The sequence below is a fragment of the Pseudophryne corroboree genome, chromosome 1 (assembly GCF_028390025.1).
Source record: "Pseudophryne corroboree isolate aPseCor3 chromosome 1, aPseCor3.hap2, whole genome shotgun sequence".
In the NCBI taxonomy this organism is placed as follows: Eukaryota; Metazoa; Chordata; class Amphibia; order Anura; family Myobatrachidae; genus Pseudophryne; species Pseudophryne corroboree.
This window is the reverse complement of record NC_086444.1, coordinates 138,049,153-138,059,408: the sequence shown is the minus strand read 5'-3', so window position 1 is coordinate 138,059,408 and position 10,256 is coordinate 138,049,153. Positions and strand designations below refer to the sequence as shown.

Sequence of the window (10,256 nt, the reverse complement as noted above, 5' to 3'; positions counted from 1 at the left end):
GTCTCCGGTAATAATACTCACGCGTCTTCTGACTTCTGGCTCTGTTAGGGGGGCGACAGCGTGCTGTGGGAGTGAGCGCACAGCCGCAGCTAGTGTTCAGTACCCTTCAGGAGCTAATGGTGTCAGCAAGAAGCAGAGCCATGAAACTATTTAGGAAGTTGGTTCCTACTTCTTCCCCCTAAGTCCCACGAAGCAGGGAGACTGTTGCCAGCAGTCTCCCTGAAAATAAAAAACCTTACAGTCTTTTAGTGAAACTCAATAGAGCTCCATTAGAGTGCGACCAGTCTGCCTGGGCACATTTTCTAAACTGAGGTCTGGAGGAGGGGCATAGAGGGAGGAGCCAGTTCACACTCTGAAAAAGTCTTAAAGTGCCCATGGCTCCCGCGGAACTGTCTATACCCCATGGTACTGAAGTGGACCCCAGCATCCTCTAGAACGTATGAGAAAAGGATAGTAAGATATAGATATATATGCAAAAGCCCTCACTCACAGACTCATCACTAGTTCTCTTACTTCCCGATATGTTAGGAAGATGCAATGTAACATAGGTATGGTTATAGGAAAACTACGTAATTAGAATTTTATAAGCCTCCCCTAAGGGGATGAAAAGGGGCTTGACATAATGATGTCATTACTGATGTGTGGCTTGCGTTTCGTGAATGATAATGGCCAAACGGATCACAATTTGGACTGCACCTCCAGTGTGTAGTATTTCATAAACTGCAAAAAGGGTCCTGTCACTTTTTACCGATCTGCTACGGGTGCTCCTCGGATAGCGCCAAGAACCATGGATTAACATTTACTCACATTAAGACATCTCAAAATTTACATCTCTATAGATTTACCAAATTCTTAACACATTTATATTCACAACCGTGGAAATCAGAATATATATATATATATATATATATATATATATAATATCTCTATCCATATGTAAACACTGCATGCATAGGCGTCAGCACAGTGGGAGCTGAGCTATAGTGCCAAGATAAGGCTGTATATCTTATAAACATACAAACATTTGCAAACTAATGTCAGGATTTCTGGATACCAGTTAATGACTGAAAGAAAAATAATTTATACAGATCTACAACAATAAATGATAGGGAATAAAAGACAGGAGGTACAGAATCCGCATACAGCATTACACACGAGTCTGCATCAGACCAGGGCAGGCAGATACACTGAGCACTAACACACAGACCCGGAGCCCTCGGAAGTCGCTGCACCGTTGGCCACAGCCAGGGTCCTAACTGGGGGTACCGCGACGAGCAGCGGTCCCTTCTCCCATACGCCTATATAGGGGACAGCGGACAGCTCCCCTGACTGCACCCCTCCGTCCCCATCCCCCTCCACGTGCAGGACGCGCATGCGCACCGGAGAGAGGGAGGTATGGGGGGTGAGCACACTGGTGACGTCACTCCTGCCCTCCCACTTGCTGAGCTGCCAAAAAAACTGATGTGAAAGTTGGCCGGGGGCCGATAGTGAGATATGAGTGGCCGCTCCAAGCCCAGCTCTGCTCCCGCTGCTGCTGCTGCTGCTGCACAGGGCTCTCTGCTCTCTCCCTCCACACACACATGCACTTGCCCTGAAAGCTGCTGCTCATACCAAGGAAACACACTGACACCCAGCTAGAAGCATAAGGCAGGCATAATGCCACCCCTGCTCTGATCCTTATTATTATTATTTTTATTTTCTTTAAATTATAATAATAATTATAATTATTATTATCATCATCATCCCAGCATAAGTCCCATAGGATGAGGGCACCAGGACAGTGCTGATGGATGCTACTGGAGGATATGCCTGGTGCCTGCACATGGAATGCACAGTGACTGGTCAGGAACCTGCTAATAGAACATGAACACGGTAAGAGAGAATTGCCACCTCTGCCCCCATTTATCTGTTTCATTATGTCCTGTCTGATCCCTATGCATGACTTTGGCTGGGAAACTTTTCCAATGGGCTCTCCTGTCTGCCATAGTAGGGATTGGTGTCATTCACTCAATCCCTGCCATGGCATTGGCTTATTGCACCCATGATTTGGAGCCCATCAGGTGGCAATGCTATGTGATGTCAGTTTTGCTTATTGCCTTATCATCAGATGTGTCCTGCTGTTATCTTTTGCAGAAGGTGTTTCAGGGTTTTTATTACACGCTTTCAGCACTGCCGGTCTTGCTGTTGCTGGAATTATTTCTAATTCTGCATAGCCTTAAAATAAAATGCTGAATAATGTTGAAATGGCAAGAAGCTTGCAATCTAATTGTAGTAAAATAGTAAAATAATAATAAAAAACTGATATAAATGTCAGTACTTCAGAAGTGGAAATAATGGCAACATTAATGCTGCATGTAAAAAAAAGAAAAGGAAAAGTCAGACAAGTGCATAGTTTGTGTCTGGACTCAGAGGGGCAGCATTAATGTGTGCGCTCAGTCTGATGCTCTAGGATATGTTAAGCTCTTAATAGACTAATCAAAGAGATGTTAGCGTGTGGTTTTGATTTTTTTTTTCCCCTCTTTCTGGCCACTTGGGAGCTATGAGCCTTTTAACACTACAGAGTCAGATGTATTTGCATTGCAAGAGTACAGTCATCATGGGGAGCGCAGGTTTTGTCTACTGAGTGCTGAATTGGAGAGTGCCTAAATAGTGGGGTTATGTGAGGTTGAACCCCCACACTCACCCCCTCTCTATAATGAAACAAGCTACTTGGGTGCCAGCATTCTACCGGTCTGACAAACCCAGCCAGCCCTGCTGTGACTGTAAAGAATAATTTATGGTGGTTATTAGCGGTTTTTAATTCTCTCTTTTCCAGCTGTATGTTTTAACGGCAATTTATAGGTGCCATACTGCCAGTGCATTGACATAACCTGGTCGCCTGTAGAGGTAGCATGCAAACTTGCTCGCTCCACTTGTCTGACAGCTGATTAATTCACTCATTGACAACTATTTGGCTTTAGGGCTGTTGTCAGAGTAGCACCCACTGGCATACATAGAATGATGAGAGTTGTAGTTCTACATGAGACGCAATGATGGCCTGAGCCTAAATTCCTGTACCTGTATGTAAAGTTTTTTTTTCTTTTCCTATATTGTGGCTCTGCTAATTTCTTCCAGTCTTACACTGTAGAGGGTGAGGGAACATAGAGAAGGATTGTTATTATCTGAGCTGCCGGTGTGTAAGGCAGTTTGGGATGGTGCCAGCTGTCTGGGTCACACGAGTTTTATCCAAATAGATTTAGCACTGCTGATGGATGGTAAATGGAAGATCAGCTGGAGCTAGGCTAGACTACGGCCCCCCTTTCCCTCCTGTATGTGGTTGCAATTTTCTCCACTTTATGAAAATAAGGGAATTCAAGAAGAATTAAGATGGAAATGGCCTTTTGGTGCTATCGTTACATCATGTATAGCAAATTCTAAGAACTGTCTGCTCCGGAATTGTTTCTCTACCAGTCTACTGTTGGGTAGAATTTCGATTTTAATCTTGCTTACACTAACCTTGTGTTGTTGGACAAATTGATCTCACTGATACTGCCAAGACAGCAGTGGCCTTTAGGTATGCTAACCCTTTAATTTAGCAAATAGCAAAACTCTAAACGAGCAGAGTAGTTACAGAATAATAAACGAACACCAGTATATACTGGACAGTCACCATGCAGAAGAAGAAAGTACTGTTTCTGTCTCTGTTCCATTAACGCTTTTTGCAGTTATCTTAGATGCGTGTGAGTGGTCATCATCTAATAATGAATCCGATGATGCAATTTGAGCTAAATATTTAATATGACATCAGTCAGTTAATTTAAGATGAGTAGTTCCGAGAAGTTCTGCATTACATATGGGAAGACCTTTATTGGGAACCTTATATACGTTTACATAGCCTGATGACCTTCTGACTACAAAGGTCAATTAACCAAATCTGTTCTATTTTATTAGTATGTCTGTGCATGCACTGGCTCGCAGGGAGCATCAAAATATTTGTTTAATCGTATGCAGTTATGCTTTGTCATGGCCAACCTATTACCCTGATATTTCATTTGCTTCTGTCAGGTGTGGATCTAGAGTTCCTCCCGCCCTCCACAGCGGTCTCCCTGATTATCGCAAGTGTTATTAGTTCTTTGCATTTGTCGTTGTTGAGGTGAGAAAGTGACTTTGGGGTCTATTCATGAAGCAGTGAAAAGTGTGGAGAAGTGAGCCTATGGCAACCAATCAGCATTGAAGTAACATTTATAATTTGCATACTATAAATTATACAGAGCAGCTGATTGGTTGCCATGGGCAACTTCTCCACTGGTTCACTTCTCCACCCGTTTTATTGCTTCATGAATAGACCCCTTAAGCTGGGTATACACTGAAGCGATCCTGCAACAGGCTGGTAAGATTTTACGTTTTATCAATCCCACATATACACTGCACGATCCGCTGTAAGATGGCACAATATATTGTTACAGTATTATTATTAGCAAACCGCAACGCGGGTCGCATCGTCTAATATGATGGGCAGCACATCAGATACGGCCACACACCAATCATGAAATGATTAATTGGGTGTACGTTGATTTTCGTTGCGATCCTTCGTGGCCAATATATTATATAGTTGTGGAGCGGGACTGCAAAAGGGGCAGAGCCTTGGGGAAAGGGGGAGGAGCTTTTTAGCACTCCAGTTCTCATCACTGTGGGGGCGTACCCATCATTCTCCGAGATACTGGGCTGCTCCAGGCTCTCCTTGCCCCCATCCTCCCACTGCGGGACATTTGTTAGGTATGCATTAAGACAGGAGTATTCAACATGCGTTCCTTCAGCTGCTGTGGATCTTGCTATTAGGACATGCTAAAAGTATGTCAGGGCATGCTGGAATGTGTAGTTCCACAGCAGCTGGAGTCCCGCATGTGGACTACCTCTGCCTTAGGAAATATATGATTCAGGCTACAATAACAGCATAGGAATGTGTTATTAACGCACCATAGAGACGTGTACAAACCAATCTTATTATACATCTGCCCCTTATTAGTGCATTGTGCTTGGTATTACATGTACATTGATGCCTGTGTGTTCAATTACTGATGAACCTTACCAACTGTCCAGACCAGAAACAGGCGTGCTAGCGGGGTGAGTATGTGATGCCAGCGGTCAGAATACTGACGGTGGCATCCTGACAGTGAGAATGCCAACAGGGGGAAGCTAAGTATACTTACCTTCCCCCAAACGGCCCCCATACCCTCTCTTTCTGCAGCCTAAACCTAACATCCCCCGCAGCCAAACCCTAACCCTCCCTTGGTGTGCCTAAACCTAACCCCCCTCCCTTCAGCCTAAACCTTAACCCCCCTTCATGCAGGTCAACCCTAACCCTCCCCTTGCAACCTAAACTTAACCCCCTATCCGCCTGAGGCTTACTCGTCGGGAGTGTAGCGATTCTGATTTCGGGTGTCTGTATTCCAGCGCCAGGATTCTGATCCTATTCGGGATTCCAGCGCTAGTCTTCTTAGCTGTGTTGAGATACTGGTGTCAGTATTTTGACAGCTGGGATCCCTTCCATCGGGCTCCTGACAGGATCCTGTGCTAGCTGTCTGTCTGCACACTTACCACATTATCTGCAAGCATTGGTTTTATTGGGACAAATGCGTATGTTAAAATGATAAAAGTGCTTGAAATCTGTTTTAAAGGCACAGCGCATTTAAACACGGTCTGGACTTCAAGCAGAGGTGGAACTACTGTTGGGGCAGCAGGTGCACTGCACAGGGGCACATTAGGACTAAGGGGCACACTGCTGCCCACACCAGCAATTAATTATCCCCTGGCACCCCCGCAGGCCATTTTGAGCAATGTCAGATGAATGGCCCAGTGCAGGGTGGGCCCCACTGCCTGAGAGACCTGCCGCTTACCTTAGGTAGTTAGGGCTGATCTGGTGTGTGCTGGACTGATAGAGGAGTCCTGCCACCTAGCAGTGCTGACGATCACAGCCACATACTGCCCTAATTAACAGACAGCTGTACATGTTTCTGATTCACTGCTGTCTGGGAATGAAAGTCATCTCACAACCAATATAACTGGCACTGTCATAGCCTGCCTGACCGAGTGCCACACTGGGGAAAGCACAAGGTAGGGGCCCCTGTCACAGACAGAGCGGAGGCCACTGTGTTCCTGCCCCCACCAAGGTACATGCCCCTGTTCTTTGCACTGCACAGGACTCTGTGCTTGTACCTCTGTCATCCACTGCCTCTTCTTGTCACCCACTGCCTCCCCCTATCACCCTTTGCCTTCTGTTGTCACCCTCTGCCATCCCTTGCCTTCAGATGTCACCCTGTCTCCCCTTGCCGTACACTGTCGCCCACTGCCTCTCCCTGTCACCCACTGCCGTGTAGCATACTGTGAAGTTGAGTTGGGGTGGAGGAGGGGGCACAAAATATATTTTTGCACCTGGGCCCACCACTCACAAGTTCCACCACTGACTTCAAGGCAATACGGCCATAAAGATACAGCAGATATACTTACTATAGCATCACTGCATTCAGGTAGCTGGTTGCTAAGGGGGAGATACATCTCCCCCTTAGAGGTAGATCAGTGGAGAAATTACTGATAGCAACCAGTGAGCTTTTACCTATCATTTTATAGAATGTACTTGATAAATGCTATCTAGAAGCTGAAGGTTTAATACATTTCCCCCTAAGTCTTGTATACTATGGAAGCAATGGGAGTCATTCTGACCTGATCGCACACTGCCGTTTTTCGCAGCGCAGCGATCAGGTCACTACTGCGCATGCGTATGCACTGCAATGCGCAAGTGCGTCGTACGGGTACAAAGTGGATCATTGCTGGGTGATGGATTTAACGAATAATCCATTCACACAGCCGATCGCAAGAAGATTGACAGGAAGAAGGCGTTTATGGGTGTCAACTGACCGTTTTCAGGGAGTTGTTGGAAAAACGCAGGCGTGTCCAAGCGTTTGCAGGGAGGGTGTCTGACGTCAATTCCGGCCCCTGATAAGCTGAAGTGATCGCAACGGCTGAGTAAGTTCAGACCTACTCAGAAACTGCACAAACTGTTTTTGTACCGCTCGGCTGCACAGGCGTTCGCACACTTGCAGAGCTAAAATACACTCCCCTGTGGGCGGCGACTATGCGTTCGCACGGCTGCAAAAAACAGCTAGCGAGCGATCAACTTGGAATGACCCCCAATATGCAATATGCCATTTGTATCCAGAGCATTGGTAGCACAAAATTCAGTTTTTAAACAAACTCTTTTTTCAGGGGAATTCAATAGATTTTTGGGCGCCTGTAAGTAATGGGTGCCCGTCGGAGCTGTTTCGTTGTTTTAAAGATCGGGCATGATCGCACAAAAATACCCCATTGAATTTCCCTCTTAAGCTTGTGAGAATGCAGTACCATGAAATGGTTTACGTCTCATGGGCTAGAGATGCTCTTCTCCTGTTGTACTGTATGCCATGATCTAGCCTTCTGACAAATGAGTCATGATCCTCCCTGATTTCAGCATTGAGTTGGGGACTTTAGTTGACACTCGTTATATTGAGGAAATGTGTCTGCCACTCCCTACCCATGGTCTAAATACACCCCCATCCTGCAGCACCCTGGCACTTTGTAGTGGCAAATATATTGTTCCATTTTGGCACCAGGATTAGAAATTTTCCAGTGGCCACCCATAACTATTCAAAAACTACTTTTCTCTATCGTCCTAGTGGATGCTGGGGTTCCTGAAAGGACCATGGGGAATAGCGGCTCCGCAGGAGACAGGGCACAAAAAGTAAAGCTTTAGGATCAGGTGGTGTGCACTGGCTCCTCCCCCTATGACCCTCCTCCAAGCCAGTTAGATTTTTGTGCCCGGCCGAGAAGGGTGCAATCTAGGTGGCTCTCCTAAAGAGCTGCTTAGGAAAGTTTAGCTTAGGTTTTTTATTTTACAGTGAGTCCTGCTGGCAACAGGATCACTGCAACGAGGGACTTAGGGGAGAAGAAGTGAACTCACCTGCGTGCAGGATGGATTGGCTTCTTGGCTACTGGACATCAGCTCCAGAGGGACGATCACAGGTACAGCCTGGATGGTCACCGGAGCCTTGCCGCCGGCCCCCTTGCAGATGCTGAAGTAAGAAGAGGTCCAGAATCGGCGGCAGAAGACTCCTCAGTCTTCTAAAGGTAGCGCACAGCACTGCAGCTGTGCGCCATTTTCCTCTCAGCACACTTCACACGGCAGTCACTGAGGGTGCAGGGCGCTGGGAGGGGGGCGCCCTGGGAGGCAAATGAATACCTAATTTGGCTAAAAATACCTCACATATAGCCTCCGGAGGCTATATGGAGATATTTAACCCCTGCCAGAATCCGTTAAGAGCGGGAGACGAGGCCGCCGAAAAAGGGGCGGGGCCTATCTCCTCAGCACACAGCGCCATTTTCCCTCACAGAAAGGCTGGAGGGAAGGCTCCCAGGCTCTCCCCTGCACTGCACTACAGAAACAGGGTTAAAACAGAGAGGGGGGGCACTAATTTGGCGATATGCTTATATATATATTAAGATGCTATAAGGGAAAACACTTATATAAGGTTGTCCCTATATAATTATAGCGTTTTGGTGTGTGCTGGCAAACTCTCCCTCTGTCTCTCCAAAGGGCTAGTGGGTCCTGTCCTCTATCAGAGCATTCCCTGTGTGTGTGCTGTGTGTCGGTACGTGTGTGTCGACAGGTAGGAGGACGATGTTGGTGAGGAGGCGGAGCAATTGCCTGTAATGGTGATGTCACTCTCTAGGGAGTCGACACCGGAATGGATGGCTTATTTAGGAAATTACGTGATAATGTCAACACGCTGCAAGGTCGGTTGACGACATGAGACGGCCGACAAACAATTAGTACGGTCCAGACGTCTCAAAAACACCGTCAAGGGTTTTAAAACGCCCGTTTACTTTAGTCGGTCGACACAGACACAGACAGGGACACTGAATCCAGTGTCGACGGTGAATAAACAAACGTATTCCTTATTAGGGCCACACGTTAAAGGCAATGAAGGAGGTGTTACGTATTTCTGATACTACAAGTACCACAAAAGAGGGTATTATGTGGGATGTGAAAAAACTACCATAGTTTTTCCTGAATCAGATAAATTAAATAAAGTGTGTGATGATGCGTGGGTTCCCCCCGATAGAAAATTATGGGCGGTATACCCTTTCCCGCCAGAAGTTAGGGCGCGTTGGGAAACACCCTTTAAGGTGGATAAGGCGCTCACACGCTTATCAAAACAAGTGGCGGTACCGTCTATAGATAGGGCCGTCCTCAAGGACCAGCTGACAAGGCTGGAAAATATAATAAAAAGTATATACACACATACTGGTGTTATACTGCGGCCAGCGATCGCCTCAGCCTGGATGTGCAGAGCTAGGATGGCTTGGTCGGATTCCCTGACTAAAAATATTGATACCCTTGACAGGGACAGTATTTTATTGACTATAGAGCATTTCTATATATGCGAGATGCACAGAGGGATATTTGCACTCTGGCATCATGAATAAACGCGATGTCCATAACTGCCAGAAGATGTTATGGACACGACAGTGGTCAGGTGATGCAGATTCCAAACGGCACAGTATGGCCGTATACAGGAAGAGGACTTGTTTGGGGTCGGTCCATCGGACCTGGTGGTCACGGCAACTGCTGGAAAATCCACCGTTTTTTACCCTAAGTCACATCTTTGCAGAAAAAGACACCGTCTTTTCAGCCTCAGTCCTCTCGTCCCTATAAGATCATATCTGCCCAGGGATAGAGGAAAGGGAAGAAGACTGCAGCAGGCAGCCCATTCCCAGGAACAGAAGCGTTCCACCGCGTCTGACAAGTTCTCAGCATGGCGCTGAGACCGTACAGGACCCCTGGATCCTACAAGTAGTATCCCGGGGGTACAGATGGGAATGTCGAGACGTTTCCCCTTCGCAGGCTCCTGAAGTCTGCTTTACCAAGTCTCCCTCCGACAAGGAGGTAGTATGGGAAAAAATTCACAAGCTGTATTCCCAGCAGGTGATAATTAAATTACCCCTCCTACTACAGAAAAGGGGTATTATTCCACACTATATTGTGGTACTGAAGCCAGAAGGCTAGGTGAGACTTATTCTAAAAATTTTTTTTTGAACACTTACAAAGGTTCAAATTAAGATGAAGTCACTCAGAGCAGTGATAACGAACCAGGAATAAGGGGACTATATAGTGTCCCGGGACATCAGGGATGCTTACCTCTATGTCCCAAAATTTGCCCTTCTCACTAAGGGTACCTCAGGTT

General features: G+C 46.5%; 1 protein-coding gene across 1 annotated transcript in view; it reads left to right on the top strand.

The window, feature by feature from the left end:
* The first annotated feature begins 1,445 nt into the window (after positions 1-1,445).
* The window catches only part of ADAMTS6 (ADAM metallopeptidase with thrombospondin type 1 motif 6), a 452,024-nt gene continuing 443,213 nt past the window's right edge, over positions 1,446-10,256 (top strand). The window contains exon 1 of the mRNA XM_063963153.1: positions 1,446-1,872. The gene's annotated coding sequence lies outside the window, so the exon portion shown is untranslated. The remainder of the gene's footprint in view (positions 1,873-10,256) is intronic.